This window comes from Passer domesticus, chromosome 24 (genome assembly GCF_036417665.1).
Source record: "Passer domesticus isolate bPasDom1 chromosome 24, bPasDom1.hap1, whole genome shotgun sequence".
NCBI lineage: Eukaryota > Metazoa > Chordata > Aves > Passeriformes > Passeridae > Passer > Passer domesticus.
Genome location: NC_087497.1, coordinates 4,185,278 through 4,199,844, shown reverse-complemented (window position 1 = coordinate 4,199,844; position 14,567 = coordinate 4,185,278). Strand labels below are relative to the sequence as shown.

At 60.0% G+C, this 14,567-nt stretch overlaps 1 protein-coding gene across 1 annotated transcript in view; it reads right to left on the bottom strand.

Moving 5' to 3' along the window:
• The window catches only part of COL8A2 (collagen type VIII alpha 2 chain), a 29,741-nt gene extending 17,519 nt beyond the window's left edge, over positions 1 to 12,222 (bottom strand). Inside the window, exon 1 of the mRNA XM_064398554.1 lies at positions 11,945 to 12,222. The gene's annotated coding sequence lies outside the window, so the exon portion shown is untranslated. The remainder of the gene's footprint in view (positions 1 to 11,944) is intronic.
• Positions 12,223 to 14,567: the final 2,345 nt, after the last annotated feature.

The following is a 14,567-nucleotide window of genomic DNA, read 5'->3' as shown; positions in this document are numbered from 1 at the left end:
TGATGCTGTCACAAGATATTTCACCATTGCTGAATCAGCTGCTTTGATTTTTCAATTTGAAATTTCTACTTTTTTTGGGTTTTTTTTTAAGTTTCCACATTTCCTTTGTCCTGGAGTCAACAGCCTCACAGGGAATTCCAGTGGCCCTGCTTTCCTGAGGATTACACCAAAGCCCCATGCTCCAGGACCCCGTGCAGAGGCAGCAGAGTTGTCCCACAGGACAGCAGCACTCCTGGACAGCTGGGTGACATGTCCTGGGGACCATGAGGTGCCACTCAGTGTCCCCACGTGCACCATCTCTGTCACTACCTCTCTTTCAGTATCACTTGGCACCAACGTGCCACGACCCAAAGCCACACTTTCCTTTCCAAGCTCCAAATTTCCAGTTCCATCAAGCATCCCATTGAATTTGCTTCAAAGAGTTCCAGATCCCACCCCTCTCCTAGACCCCTGCACCCAAAATTGTGCTCATCCCCCACTGCTCTTCCCCTCCCAATGCGACACCCTCGGGCAGCTCTGCCCTGCCCAGGGCACGCGGCACCTGCAGAGCAACCAGACCTGGACAGGGCAGCCCAGGGGGAAATGTGTGGATTTCCTGTGCCCCAGATCATCCCAGAGGAAAAAACACTTCTGGGCCCAGAATGGAGAAAGGAGAAGCTGGGGCAGTGCTGGGACTGGCTAAGAAAGGCCCAGAGGAGCCAGTGACCTTCACAGCTCCAGAGCATCTGCCTTGGGCGTCGCTGTTACCATTGACCCTTTGCCAAGCAAAACTGGGGACTTGGAGCTCCAGCACCAGTGGAAAGCAGTGCAGAATATATGGAATATTTTCTTAGTAGGACTCATTTGTTTCTGTTAGAGACGCTGGCCCTGGATGGACACGCAGCCAGTGGTGCTCAGGGCTGTCCCTGCAGTGTCCCAGGGGACTGAGAATGGGATGAAGTTTGGTCCCTCAGGGTCAGTCCCCGATTTTGCACCCCTGTGCTCCCATCTACATCCAAATGTTCCCACTCGGAAGCGCCGGGGCGCAAAGCCGGACCCTGAACCCGGGCACAGGGAGACACTTATTACAAAACCTTTTGTTTGGGCTTGGAGCTGGAAAAGCACTCAGCTGGCTGCGAGTTCTCCTCCAGGCTGTGTCATGTGGAGCCTCCCTCAGTCTCCACTCGGGACCCAAGGGGTCTCCTCCTGCCATGGCACACTGCTGCGCCCAGCCAGGACACCCTGCCTTGAAAAGGGCACCCCCTTGCTTGGGCACAGGTGCCAGGAGGCTGCCAAGGAGCTCAGGAGGGGCTGGCATGGTTACTGTGCCCGAGGGACCCCAAGTGTTGTGCCAGTCATTTCCCCGTGTTATTTGCAGATCCAGATCCTGGGGACAGACCCAGAGCTGGGAATGGATCCAAACCTGGGGATCAGACCCAACCTGGGCCATGTTGCTGCCTTCTAGGAAGTGGTGGGCACGGGGCAGCCCCAGTTTGGGCAGGCACTGGGCATCTGCTGCAGGTGCCATGCTGCCACACTGGCCTGGCATTTCTGAGCAATGAAATATGGGAAGAATTAAATTCAGCCCATTTTTTCTAGAGAACAATCCTAAAACAACCTCCAAAAACAGAAGAGAAAAGATGCCCAAGGAACCCTTCATCCTTCAGCCTGGAGTTGGTATGGGAAGAGCACAGGAAAAGCTCTGGAGGCAGGGATGGCAGGGGGCAATGCCAGGGGACGGTGAGGTGACAGTCCCCTCTGTGCCTCGAGTGCAGAACCCAGCTGGGACAGGCAGCCCCAGCCTCACCCCTGCTGCAGAAACCGGGGTGAGCAGAGCTGGCTGTGCCTGCAGGGGTGTCAGAGCCCTGGGGCTGCCCAGATCCCACCCACCCGCGCTGCCCTGGCAGGGCTCAGCAGCGCCCGGCCCGCCCACGGCTCCCGGGAGCCTTCCCGCACAAGCCCACGGACATTTTCCACCGCTTTTACAGCAAGAGCATTAAAATGCTGTTTTCCGAAGGCTCGGCACGTTGAAATGTCAGGCCCTGGGTGGAATGGCGGTGGGAGGGGGGCTGCGGTCGGGGCTGGGCGCCAGGACCCCCCATCCGTGCTGGCCTTCGCCCCCGAGGGGGGCACCGGGGGCTGCATCCCCCGGGCAGGGTGAGCGGAGGCGGCCGCTCCGAGGAGCCCGCACGGGGTCCTGCCCTGCGCTTGGCTCCCGGCTCTGTCTCCTGCCCACTGCCGGGCTCCTTTTGTTGGGAAGTCAGGGCTGCCCCTTCCCACGGCCCCGCCGGGCTCTGCCAGGCCGGACCGTGGCCCTGATGAGCCAATGGAAACAAATGCCGTGCAAGGCAGGAGGCAGTGCCCGGGGAGGGCGAGGTGACAGTCCCACGGCCTCCGGCCACTCTGCCCGCACCAGCCCAGCGCCACGGCACGGTGCGGGAGGTGGGGTGGCAAGGTTCACTCTCCTCACAGTTCTTCAGCAGCCAGAGATGGCCACGGGGCTACCTGGCAGCAGGTAATGACCCCTCTGTGGTGCCAGCACGCACCGTGCCCTAGGGATGCTCCCGCACCCAGCCCCTGGGGCAAACTCACCTCCGGGCAGGGCTGGTGTGTGTGCCCACAGCTGGACACCCCTGCTCGCTGGGGAACCTGTCCCGTTAGGAGGCTGGTGGGAGGGGGACACATCCCAGCTGGCCAGGCCAGGGTGTCCCAGCACTTCAGGAGGGGGCACGGGGGCTGTGCAAGGGCGGCCAGGACGGGGCCGGGCAGCGGGAGAGCCGCGGGTGTGTCCCGAGCGCGGCAGCCACACGGCCTGTGTCAGGGCGGGGGATAATTCAGGAGCTTTCAGCACCACCCACAGAGGTGTCCGACGCTTTTATTTATAACCCCACTGGCTCCTGCGCAGCTCCAGCCTCTCACATGCAGGAAAAAGCCCATCGGAGCCAAGACAAACAGCGGCGGCAGCATCCCCGCGGGAGGCAGCGCCGAGGCCAAGGATGCTCCGGCTGGAGCGCCCAGCCCTGCTGGCCGGAGGTGGCCGTGCCCCGGCACCCCGGCCCCGGGCCGGGCTCCAACAGCACCGGAGTTGCCGCGACGCTCACGCAGCTGCCCTTGGTGTGCTGGCTGTGCAGGGGCGCTTTGGAGCAGCGGGGGGATGCCAGTGGGGTCCCTAATGCTGCCCCTGGTGCAGGGGATGCTGCTCGTGCCCAAAGGCAGAGAGGGATGTGGATTCCCACAGCTCCCATCAAGCGTGAGGGCGAGGTCCAGCCCTGTGTGAGGGGCTGAAAGGGCTGCCCCTGGGTGGGTTGCCCCAGCACTGGCTCCAGCCCCCAGCAGCGTGGCAACAACTGGGTTATTGTCAGTGTGTGCCATGAGTGTGACAGGGAATTCAACAAACCCAGTGCTTTCTGCTGGTCCCAGCCCAGGCTAATCCCATAAGATGCTCTGTCAGCACAGCCAGCAAGGAGAGACAGCAGCTCCTGCCCCTCCATCTCCCCCAGCACCATCCAGGGCAAAGCAGTGCCATGGCCCCAGTGCTCCTCGTGGGCCCAAGGTGGATGCAGACAAAGGCACTGCAAGCGCCAGCTCCAGCTCCAGCTGCTCTGGGGACTCGGCTAATGGGGTCCATTTGCTGGGTAGTTCTTGGAATAACAAATTGTATCATCCAAAAAAGCAAAACCACAAAAGGGGATCGGCTTGCAGCTCAGCTCACAAAAGCCCCTTGTCTGGAGGCCCCCCGCGCCCCCCAATCTCCCAGAGAAAACTCAATTTAACCAAAATAAACAGCACGCCCAGCCCCGTGCTCTCACGCTCCACACGGATCACCCCGACCCTGCGGCTGGCAAACGCCACCAGCCGGGCACCTGGCTGTGCCAGGAGTGCTGGCCACTCTCTGCAGTGCCATCCAGCCAGAGCTGAGCTCGGAGGGCTCTGGCCGTGGTGCAGAGCCCACGCTGTTCCATCTCCCAGTCCATCCCAGTCAGCAGAGCACACATGGAGGGAAAGGGCAGGGCTCGGGCAGGAGCAGGGGAGACGGAGCCATGGATTTCCCTGCAGCAGGATGAAAGATAAGGGTCGACACCTGCTAGACCCTCTGATCCCCCTGCTCACCCCTGCCAGCTGCCTGGCAGGCTGGAGCCCACAGACCTGGCAGGAGGGGGAAGTTTGGAGCACACAAGGTTCCCAGCATGGCAGGGATGATCCCAGCCTGCAGCAGGAGCAGCTGCATGGACCCATTGGCTCCCTCTGGTTTCTAATCCCACAGGGATGTCCCGTGTCTCCTCTCATTGCCCCAGGGTCACCCAAGGTCACGAGCTCCTGTTTGCATCCTAAGAGGACACAGCAGCTGAGGGGCTCGCCTGGGTCCTGTCCTGCGAGGCTGCAAGAGGGGGAAGGTTGAAGGGAGGGGAGTTACACCCCTCCCCAGTGGGTCAGGTCTCCAGAATTATGGGAATTTTGAGCTGTTTCTCCTGCTGGGATTGGACCCCAGGGACTAAACCCCTTCCCAAGCCAAGAGCCCTCCAGCAGCAGCCCTGCAGAGGTCCTGCCTTTGGGAAGGTGCCCTGCCACATCTCAGCAGTAGTGGACAGAGGTTTGTTTCTCCCACAGCTCTGGTCTTCACGCCTTCTCATGCAAGGCAGGAGCACCAGCTCCCACCCCTTGTCCCCACACTGCTTCAGCCCCCAGCCCCAGTCAGGTACCCCAGCCCCAAAAATCACTTGAATTATTGACAATCTGAGCAGTTTTGCTCAGGTTTTGGACCAGGTTCCACCCCTGGGCCAGCTGCTGCCAGCCAGGGCACTCAAGCAGACAGTGATGCCCCATCCCACACGGGCAGGGACAGCGCTGCGATGGGAACAGCCACATCCACAGCCTTCACAGAGCTTTGGGGACAAACACCTGGACCTCCCCATCCCCTGGGAGCGCAGGACGGGATGGGACTGCTGGAGCTCCGTGCTGGCTGCTCCCAGACGGTCACTGAGCGTCTCCTCCCAGCTGGATGCCCCCAGGAAGCCGAGGCCGACCCCGCGTCACGGCCCGTCTGCCGCGGGTAACTCACCGCCTGCCCGGCAGCGCTCTGGCTGCATTCCTGCCCTAAGTACCGCGGATTTGCTGTGCTTTATGAAAAACGAGAAGAATGTTTTAAATGAAATTAATTCTGACGAACCCAAGATTTCATAAAAGCACTGCCCGGGCATGGTTTGGCACAGGCCTGCTCTTGTTCGCTCTGCTGCTTCCCTGGGGGGAGGAAAATACCAGGCTTGGCATAAAATAATTACAGACTCCTCGTACAGCTCAATTTATGGCTGCTTGAGGAGCGCTGGGGTCTTGTCCTGGCCCGTAGCTGATGCTTGGCAATGACCACATCACGTGTGGTCTTTAATGGGAGGTGAAATGGAAGAAACCATCGACACCAACTGTGCCAGGCTGTCAGGTCAGTGCCAGACACCTGAGTGTCCCGCACCAGGCCTTGAGGGGTCATCCCACGCTGCCACATGAGCTGGCACTTCCCAGCAGGGCGCAGTGCTGGCAGGGACAGCGTCTGTTCGTGGTGTGGACGTGTCTGTGCCGGCGGTGGGAAGGAGCAAGCGGAGGATCGGGAAGCGGGCACGGAGCCACCGGGGCTCGGCACGGCCCCACCAGCTTCCTTCGGATGCAGACAGGGGAACTGCTGCGGCCCTGCCCGCCTCTCCCTTTCATCTCGACTTTAAAAAGCCATTAAATTGAAACCAGAAAGGCACCCAAGCCCCGAAGCGGCTCCGCTGTCCCGCTGGCCCCCGCGCCGGGGGATGCTCGGCAGGACGCGCGCAGCAGGAGCAGCTCGCGGGGTTTGACCTTGTTATTTATGTAACACAAAGCTCCTTTCCTCTCTTCATGCACTGCCATGAGCCAGGGGCTGAGACCCCCACAATGTGGCCCTCAGGGGTCTGTGGGCCCGTGGCAATCACTGGGCTTTGGGGTCCTTGAGCTGCTGTGAGGGGCAGGGGGTTGGCCTGGGTCCAGCTGTGGAACAGGCTCCCCAGGGATGTGGTGGAGTCAGAATCCCTGGAAGTGTTCAAAAAACAGACGTGGCACTTCAGGGCACGGCTTAGTGGGCATGGGGTATTTGGTTGAAGACTGGACTTGATCATCCTGAAGGGCTTTTCCAATCTCAATGATTCTGTGTGCCTGGGCACAGGCTGGTTTGGGGTCTGACCTTGACCAAGCTGCCCTGGGTCTGTGGGCTCTGCCCTCCAGGGTTATCAGCTCAGCCCTACAGGGCCCAAAGCTTCTGAAATTAAAGGCAAAGCAAAGACAAAGGTATCGCTGCTGTAATCCAAACCCAGGCCCAGGTCAGGATCTGCCTGTGGGTTGTGAGTGCCAGACTGGCAATATCAGGAAATATGAAGAAATAGCAATAAAAGTCGTCTTGTTCTTGTCCCTGGCTCACAGTACACGGAGCAGTGAGAAATACCTTTCTGCAGTTGTTGACAATGCATGTTTGAGGCTGAAATATGCTTCTCTGGCAAAAGCCCACATATTTAACCCCGGTGGGCACTGGCAGCTCACCCTGTGAGTCCAGAGCAGGGCATCGGGGAGGGCAGTGGAACTTCCCAGCCTGCTGGGCACAGCAGCTCAGGAGATGCTGCTGACACTGAGCAGGATGTGAGGGTGATAAGTGTTGAGTGTTGAAATGAAAGCTACAGTGAGAGCAAAGGACCTGCTGCAGCTCTGCGCCGTGCCAAGCCTCCCACTGCCTTATCAGTGCTTCCCTGAGAACCACGGCTGTGTTGTCCTGACATTAAATATTCTCCTTGGTGATCCATATCTCCTCCATTTCAGTCTCAGCGCCCGAATGCTCCAGCCCTGATGCACACCCTGGATTCACACTCCCAGCCCTGGAGCAAAGCCAAAATCTCCAAAGGAAAAATGCAGCCAGAGCTTCCAAGTTTCGTGGTGAAACCACATGATTTTGATGGGAAGCCATAAATCAGTCCCAGGCTCTCTCAGCCTCTGGTAACTTCTTAAAACAAACCTGGGCTGAATTCTGGGTCTTGTAATGAAATCTGAAAGCAGGTGAATTGGCTGCAGGGTTTGTGCATCACCACAAGTGAGTGCACAGAGCAGCCTCGTCTGCCCTGACTCTTCTGAGTGGGTTCAACTACCCCACAAATGATGGGGCACAACCAAATCATCTTCCACCTTCTGTGGTATCCAAGGAGAGAAGGGGCCTGAGTGCTGCCCAGTCCCTGCAGCACTGCTGAGACCTTCCCAGCCCTGGGGGCACGCACAGCACTCTGACAGGACAGGGAACACCCCAGCACTGAGATGGGCACGACCTGCTGCCCTGCCCTGCCAGGAAAATGGGGAAAAGGGCAAATCCTCACATGGCTGCAGGGATGGGGACAGTTCCCTGAGGTGGTCTGGCCTCAGGGCCTTAGGTTTCGGCACAAAACAAAGTGAAGGCTCTTATTTGGCTAATGTGCCTCGGAAGAAAGGCTCTATCCTTGTTTGCTCCCACTGCTGCATTGTCTGTGGATAAAGGCAGGGATAGTTCTCATCTGATATGGCAATATCATCTCGCCCATCTGGACAGGGCTCTTTACAAGACCCTGCTTTAGAATTTAGATCCCTGGGAACTTGGAAGGCAGCAGTGAAACAAAACCCTCCACCAGAACAATAAAGAGGCTCTCAGCGACAGCCAGAGCTCTGTGGGGCAGGCACAGGAGCACTGCGAGGTCCCAGGGGTCCAGCATTGCCAGGCTGCTCCAGCGTGCAGCAGGTTTGCACAAATCTGCTGCTTTGGGGCAATTTCTGGGGCCACATCCTGCCTGGGGAAGGCAGAACTTGGGCTGGGAGCGCTGCGAGAAATAAGGACTCAGGGTTTTGGTGCAAAACAGCCAAGCTGGGCAAGGCACTGTATCAGTCACTGCATCCACAGCAGGTGGACACTGGAGTTGTTGTCCTCCTCCCTGACTGCACCCTGCCAAGCCCCGTCCTGGATGGAGGCGCCTGGAAGAGCCTCTGAGGACAAACATCTCCAGATGGGCCAGCAGGATGGGCTCGGCCCCAGGGAAGGTCACAGAGACCAGACCTGGCTGCTCTGCAGAATTTGGCTGCAGTTGCTGCCTGTGAGCTGGAGCTTTGCTCTGTGAACTCGGCTGACACTGGGCCAGAGGCACTGGGAGCACTGGGCTCAGGGAACAGCAGACACCCTCACACTGCCACCTTTGGTCCTTTTTAGGACCCATCTCCCACCTGCAGCCCCCAGCCAAGCTCAGGAGCACTTCAGGGGGGCAGCAGCCGTCAGGAGCTGTGGGGTCCCTGCTCTTGGGATGCTCCTGCAAGAACGTGGGAGAACAGGGCAGGATGTGGCTTTGGTGAAGAATCCAGCTCCTGCAGCTCTTTGGAGCAGATCAATGCCCAGGGGTGAGCCAGGCTTTTGGGGAGCAGAGCATCACATGGCAGCAGCCAGGCCAGCCCTGCCCCCCCGGCCCTGCAGATGTTTCCCGGAGCGCTGCCATCCCCGCAGCCCTTCCCGGCCGGGATGGATCCCGCGGCTTTGAAGTCTGCAGCCGATGTGCAGGGTTATGCAGCCAGAGCAGACAGCCCTGGGGAAGAGCCAGGCAGCCAGGGATGTGACTCAGGAGCGGCTCCGGTGACAGGGGGAAAAGGAAAAGCGGTTTATTATGTCTGTGCCGGCGTCCAAGTCGCCAACGCAGGGAAGCAACGTGCAGCTGAGCCCTGAGCAGGAGGGGAGAGCTGCTGCTCTGGGGTGTCACCCCTGTCCCACCAGCCACCCTGAGGGTCCCAGTCCCACTGGATTACTGCAGGACACAGCCAGGTTCCAGCAGAACCCTGCCCTGCTCCCCAAATGTCCCCAGTGTGTTTTTTGCACAGGGAACCCCTGAGTGCAAAAGAGGGGATGGGCATGAGTCAATCCCACCCTGCCTTTGTTAAGTCAGTTAATTACCCTCTCTAATTAGCTGTGACAAAGTGCATGGAGGACTGGGGATGCTCAGAGTCTAGTGCATGCCCAACAGAGTCGATGGCCTGCACCCTCTCCCAGAGGGAAAAAGGTGGGATTGAGAAACTGAGGGAAGACAAATTCATTTTGCTGTCTTTTTATCCCTCTCTCTTCTGAGCTATGAGATTTTATTGTCACAGATATTTTCTTTAGCGCAGAGGAATGGAAACTCTGCTCCTTCCTGGGCTGTGGACAAGATGAAATAGGAGACAATGACAGAGGGGACAGACAGGACCTGCCCCACGCCCTCCCCACCGGGTTAATGCCTTTTGCAGGTGCCACTGCCCAAATCCCCTTGATCCGCAGCTGTAGCAGAGTGTGAGGAGCCTGCCTGCTGCTGGCCATGGCACCCAGGGCCCAAGGAGGAGGTTTTGTCCCTCACACCACAGAGCCAGCGAGCAGACAGAGCATCCAAACCGGGCAGTTTCACCTCCACCTCCCCGGGAGAGGCTGCACCGCGCTTGGATGCACCACGCAGCGCCGGCGTCCCGTGATGGATCAGCACTGGAAACAACACCCTGCTAATCTGCCTCCCCAGCAGCCATAAAACTGTCTTCCAGTTCCTTCGGAGAGGATTTACAGTGGTGCAAAGCGTCCTGGAGCAGCTGGCAGAGGAGAGAGCTCCCCGTGGTGCTGCCCCCACACCTGGGGCACCTTGTGGCACCGGGCTGATGCCCCCATATCTTGGCCCCCAGCCACTCCATTTGATTCCCCCCAAACTAACACTCCTCAACAGGGACTTGGCAGCCCCTCAGAGCAGCTCAGTGACTCCAGGGTCATGCCTGACCCCAGGAGCCCCTCATTCAGGTCCCAGCACCCCCCAAAAACGCCCCTCTCTGGGCTGTTCCTGTGTCCTGTGCTGAGGGCAGGCAGGGCAGGCTCTGCCCCAATGGGGACAGCTGGTCTGTAGCTGTGGCCACAGCCTTGGTGACCACCACAAGAGGTGGCTGCTCACCAGCCAGGGGCTTTCTGGGCGTGTGACCCCGGGGTGTTGAGCCACAACCGCCGGGCACAGCCCATGCCAGGCCCCTCTGGCACCAGGAAATCTTCCATCACTGGGCACGGGGAATGGGAGCGCTGCCCCTGTGCTCCCCCTGCTCCGTATCCAAGTGGGAAACCAAAAACCCAACGCAAGGCGAGCTGTGCTGAGCCCCTGCCAAGAGCCACGGACAGAAATATCCTTGATTTCACCAAGGTGTGAATAACTTTTGACACTTCTAGGGCTTATTGCCTTAAAAAAATCCCCCCGCAGTCCCCATTCACACTCGGCAGGACTGTGTTTCATATGAATGGAATATATGAATCACTGCAAAGAATTTAAATGCTTCCCTGTACAAAGAAACGCTCCCTCCCCGCCTCTGTGGCCGGGCTCTGCACAGCCTAAAACAAAGGCATGGCAGGAGACGGGACAAATCCCGATCACCAAACTGCTGCCTCCTTGCACAAGGACAGCCTGGCCTCTCAGTTTGGCCCAGTGCAGTGGGGCAGAGCCTCCACCACCTATTCCAGCCCACAACCAACTGCCCTGGCCACAGCACTCGTGGTTTCCGAAATCCCAATGAGCCCCTGACAGCTGCTGGATTCACATCTCTGTGTGCTGTTTGCGTTTTGGCTCTGCTCCCGCTTCTAAACCCCAGTTTTCAGATTGGAACAGGCAAAGAAAATTGCTTTATTGCCATTCCTCTGCCCAGCCTGGGAGCTGGGACAATCCACCGCCCCACTGCTGGGAGATGGGGTCAGCCGGGCTGACGGAAACCAGGCGAGTCCTCCTGCAAGAACCTCTCCCATTTTTTAGCACTTCGGGTTTTGCTGCTTCTTTTCCCTCTGGGCAACAAGGCAAGGAGGAAAAATGTAACTGGAAGCCTGGTTGTTTCCAGCTGTGATGTTTCCCCTGGCATCGCTGCCTCGGCTCCACACACACGGTCGTGTCCAGAGCCCCAGAGGAGTGAGGAAAGCCAAGACAGGGATTCAGGCACCTGGGTTGCATTGGTTCCTAAAAGAGCAGGGACAGGACAGCCCCTGTGCCCCACCACGGCACTGCCCCTGCCCAGGGGGCTCGCAGCCACCAGCCCTGCTGCCAGGTCTGTGTCCTAAATTCGTAGGATCCGGCTCTGAAAGGAGCCGCTTTGTTTCCCAATATCCCTCGCAGACGGATCAAAACTGCATTTTTACAGAAGCAATAAAAATCCCAGGAATTCACCGGCCTTATGATTTATTAAACATGTTCCTTATAGCAAAGCTGCCCATAGATGAGAAATATCTCCGGTAGGTTATTGCCTGGCCTGGGGCTACTGTACAGGGGGGATCTTTCCTGGCTTATTGGGAATGTTCAAAGCTGGAGAACCTGGTAGCTCAGGAGACAATTAACAGCAACACTCTTAAGAAAATAAGCACCTGGTGTTTCCCAAGGTTTTTGTGGAAGGCACCACAGTGCCAGCACCCGGGAATGGTGCTGGTACCCGGGTGCAGATGTTGGAGCTGCAGGAGGGGACGAGACTCCAGGCAGGGCTGGAGCAGTGAGTGCCAGCAGTGGCTGTCCCAAAGGTCACGGCACTTTCCCCAAAACTTTTGTTCTCACAAACATTTCCTAACAGCAGAAAGAAGGGGCTGGGCACTGGGAGACGGCAGAGGCTCTGGGGAGGATTCGCGGGAACGGGACGTGACCGAGGTGGGTCAGAGGAGGGAGAAAGGATGAGAAAAGGTAAAGTGGAGGAAAGCGGGCTCAGACCTGCCCGAAGAGGGATGGCTGGAGCGTCCTGCGGTGCTCCTCGGGGAAAAGGCACCAGAACAGCGGGACTCGTGACTGGGAAATCCACGGGATCAACTCCTGCCCGAGCCCGGCGCAGCCCGCGGGATGCGCAGGGGAGCGGGACCGGGAGCGGGACCGGGAGCGGCGGAGCCCTGAGCCCATCGCGGCGGAGCCCTGAGCCCATCCCGGCGGAGCGGCGCGGACCTTACCTCGCTGCCGTCGGCGCGGCGGAGCGGAGCGGAGCGGCGGGCACGGGCGGCCGCTGGCGGGAGCGGCGGGCCGGGCCGGGCCGGGCCGGGCACCCCGCGGGGCGGAGCGGGGCGGGCGGGAGGGCGGAGCGGGGCCGGGGGCGCGGGAGGTGCGGGGGATGCGGAGCGGGACGGGGGGATGCGGAGAGAGAGGGATGCGGAGCGGGATCAGGGGTGCGGGGGATGCGGAGCGGGACCAAAGGTGCGGGGGGTGCGGAGAGGGGCCGAGCCGGAGCGGGTGCTGCGATTTCTCCCTTTTCCCTCTTTTTTTCCTCTCTCCCCTCGGCGGTCCCAGCCCGGCCGCTGCTCGTTCTCCGGCGCAGGAGGGAGACTGCGCGCACCGCACCCCCGAGAGCGCGGCCCCTGCCCCCGCCCCCCCGGCCACTCCTCGCCACCCCACCCGGGACAGGGGGCCCGTGGGCATGGCTTCCCCCAGACCCTGCCTTTCCCCGAGCAGGGATGCCCTGTGCCCTGGGATGCTGATGCCAGCAGCCACAGGGTGGGAGAAGAGCCCCCTCCATGTGCAGAGCCCCCAGGGCTGGGCGCTGCCCGCCCCTGGCATGGGGTGAATGGGCTCCAACCTCCTTTCCCCTTCTTGGCCCTACGGCAGCCCAGGGCTGGAGCAGCGTTGCCCCCATGCTCACCCAGCGTGGACACAGGGCCGCAGCAGGACAAGATCCCCACTTCTATGGTGGGGAAACCCTGAAAATCCCGTTGCCCTGGGCAGAACAGTTTGGAAATGCGGTGCCAGCGCAGCCGAGTCCTGCTGCCTCGTGTCTTGGCACAGTTTTAAACCACACACCGGGACAGAGCTGCCTCAGTCCCGGGAGAGAGGAACGCCCGCATCCCCCACCTGCTGCCTGTGCCGGGCACCGTGCGCTGCCCGTGCCCGGCGGAGGAGCCGTGGCATCCCGCTGGCAGCCGCGTGCCGGGCACAGCCGGGGCTCCGGGCGCTGCCGCAGCTGCCGGGGTGCGTGGGCGCGGGGGTGCAGGGCCCCGGTGTGCCCCGGGAGGCAGATTAGGGTTGCTCAGGCAACGGGCACGGAGAAAGCCCGTCGGGATGGAGGCCGCTGGGTGCACAAGGGTGTTTGTTTTCTGTATTAAGCGCCTGAGCAAGGGGGGCATCAGACAGCTAATCCCCCCTCAATGCCTTCCCCCGGAGAGCAGCCGCCGTGGGGCCGGACCCTGCTCCCAGGAATGCTGATGTGCTGCGCCCTGCGCGGGCCGATGGGGCTGGGGTCCCCTCCGTGCCCGGAGCAGGCAGGGCTGGGGCTCCACCCGCAGCTGGTCCTTTACCACAGCCCCCAGGGCAGGGTGAGCAGCCCCAAGGCTGCCCCCGGCCAGGCTGAGCCCGGCTGAAGCACAGCCCAGGGTGACTGCGGGGACCGCAGCCCAGCGGGGTGGCTGCTGGCAGCCGCGGCTCTGCCACCACCTCAGCACCACGGCCACGGTGCTCTGGCAGTGCCAGCCCTCCTGCCCACGCCCTCGTCCCACCTGCAGCAGCCGAGCACGGGGCAGAGCGTGCAGGGGCCTCCGCTGGCACGGCAGCTCCCGCAGAAATGAACCAGCCTTGTTTAACCAGAGCTCTCACTGGCAAAGCATTTCCTCTGCTCGGAGGCTCATTTGCCAGCACAGACATTCCTCTGTCCCACAGAGCAAACCATGGGCTGCAGCCTCGCTCCGTGCCGGCCTCTGCTGCCTGCCATGGCTCCTGTGCTGGCTCGTTCCTCCCCAGGGCTGTCCCTGCCCCAGGATGGAGCCTGGGGTGCAGCCGTGGCACCCTGGCCATGCCAGCTCGGCTGGGCTGTGTCACTCTGGCTGCTCCTGGCCAAGCACATGCTTCTTCCTGCTGCCCAGCAATGGTAATTTTTGCTCTGGGGTCTTCTACCACCTCACTGGGTTCTTTCTTTTCTTTTATGTCTTGTGGAGTTACAGCTGCTTCTGACTGCAGCCCCCCGATCCTCTGCTTTGGGTGCTGGTGCACCTGCTCACTGGCAGAGAACAAGGAACTGAAAAAATGGAGGACTTGAGTAAACATTACCAAGCAACACCTGACCATCAATACTCTCACACTAAAGGCAAAACCCAGCTCTGTAGAGCTGCTGAGGAAAATTCTATGAAATTAACTCTATTTCAGCCCAAAAGATATCCAGGTGTGAGCTCACATCTCCCAGCCCAAGGAGGCAGCAATCCCAAACTGAGCAAGGAAAGAGAACAACATCCCAACTGACCCAGTGCCATAACTCTGAGTAACTTATCCTACTTCAAATTTATTTATTTATTTGAGCTAAACAACTGATACCTCTCAGCACTGTGCTGATGGCTCTCCTTCCCAGCAGGAGAGGGAAGCCAGGCTTAGAGTGGGATTTAGTGGCTCTGCTGCCTGTATCCCCTGGCAGCTCTGCACCCACGGCTGTGCCAGGGCTCCAGGGTGTCCCCAGCGTTGTGCTGGCCCTGCCAGGGCCACACTGAACACTGAGAGCTCCACGGCACCCCTGGGCACTGCTGCACCTCAGGGTGCCTCCCACTGCCTCCCAAAATCCCCATCCCAGCCATCCAGCTGCCCTGCACAGGAGGAACAAGA